The following is a 1,787-nucleotide window of genomic DNA, read 5'->3' on the forward strand; positions in this document are numbered from 1 at the left end:
CAAAGTCTCTGAGAACCTGACACCTTGTAATTCTGGAGACTCAAGGTTGCAGTTCTGGAAAATAGTGGCACTGGAGACTAAAAGGTTCCTGATGGTTTCACACTCAATTCTTCACATTAATTCTTAATTCTTTTGCAGTTAACCTGTTTTTTTCTGACCCAATGAGCATTTCGCTGTACAATGGCCTTAAATTGGCCAATTCTAGTACTGCATTACTATTGCATCCTTCTCATGGGGATTTAATAATTTTTGACTTTTCATTCTGAGTTAAATCTCTTTTTTGGCTCATTTCATCCGTAAAAGAAAACCTGCCTAATAATTCTGCACACCTTAATAAGGAGTTTTTCATTTCCAGCCTTCATGGACAATTATATATCACTTCTAAATGATTAAATACAAAAATAATAGTAGTTATTAAGATTGATGTGGTTTGGAATTGGTCAGATGTGCTTGGAAAAAAATATGTTCAGAATATCAACGTGCCTAATAATTATGCACGCACTGTAAGATGTGCTCCCTTAACACAGAGTGCGCATGATCGCGAAAACGAAAGTGAACAGCGAGCGCTCATTCAAATGCGATTTCAATACCACGCATATTGATAGCGGCTCCCTGATGTGAAAATTATATACAATATTAGAATGTTTGCGGGAAGGGGACACACACGTTGCGGGAGTGGGCGGTAAGAAAACTGTCCCGCTCAGGGCTCTAGTCTGCGCATCAACACACACGCTAAGTTTTTTTCCGCGCTACACCATCTCCACCCCAATCATTAGTGCCATTTCGCTCTGTCTTTGACACAGTGGTGTATAAAGTACCTGAAAACCATACTCAAGTAAAAGTACAGATATCTTACCAGAAAATGACTTTGGTAGAAGTTGAAGTCACCGTTTAGAATATTACTTGAGTAAAAGTCTTAAAGTATGTGATATTTATTGTACTTAAGTATGAAAAGTATTTTTTTTCTTTTCTTTTTTTTATTTTTTCGTATGTTTAAGTATCTTAAACATACTTAAGTATTGAAAATAAAAGTACAAGTAAATGCAAAATGGAAAAGAAGCAAATAAATATATATAAAAGATGTTCATACACAGCTTGAGTAGCAAGATTGTGTTAAGTTTTAACTCTTTCTTCCATTTTGTATTTTTGGGTAAGAATAAGAAGCACTTCATCCGGTACTTAGTGTCTTTCATTCCAACATAAGAAAACATTTATGGAATCTGCATCTGAAATGGCATTTAGATGTATTTACACAGTTTATGTATCTCAGAGGAATTATATATCACTTCTAAATGATTAAATACAAAAATAATAGTAGTTATTAAGATTGATGTGGTTTGGAATTGGTCAGATGTGCTTGGAAAAAAATATGTTCAGAATATCAACGTGCCTAATAATTATGCACGCACTGTAAGATGTGCTCCCTTAACACAGAGTGCGCATGATCGCGAAAACGAAAGTGAACAGCGAGCGCTCATTCAAATGCGATTTCAATACCACGCATATTGATAGCGGCTCCCTGATGTGAAAATTATATACAATATTAGAATGTTTGCGGGAAGGGGACACACACGTTGCGGGAGTGGGCGGTAAGAAAACTGTCCCGCTCAGGGCTCTAGTCAAAGTATGTGATATTTATTGTACTTAAGTATGAAAAGTATTTTTTTTCTTTTCTTTTTTTTATTTTTTCGTATGTTTAAGTATCTTAAACATACTTAAGTATTGAAAATAAAAGTACAAGTAAATGCAAAATGGAAAAGAAGCAAATAAATATATATAAAAGATGT

Source organism: Sinocyclocheilus anshuiensis, unplaced genomic scaffold (genome assembly GCF_001515605.1).
Source record: "Sinocyclocheilus anshuiensis isolate Anshui unplaced genomic scaffold, SAMN03320099.WGS_v1.1 scaffold1164, whole genome shotgun sequence".
NCBI classification, from domain to species: domain Eukaryota; kingdom Metazoa; phylum Chordata; class Actinopteri; order Cypriniformes; family Cyprinidae; genus Sinocyclocheilus; species Sinocyclocheilus anshuiensis.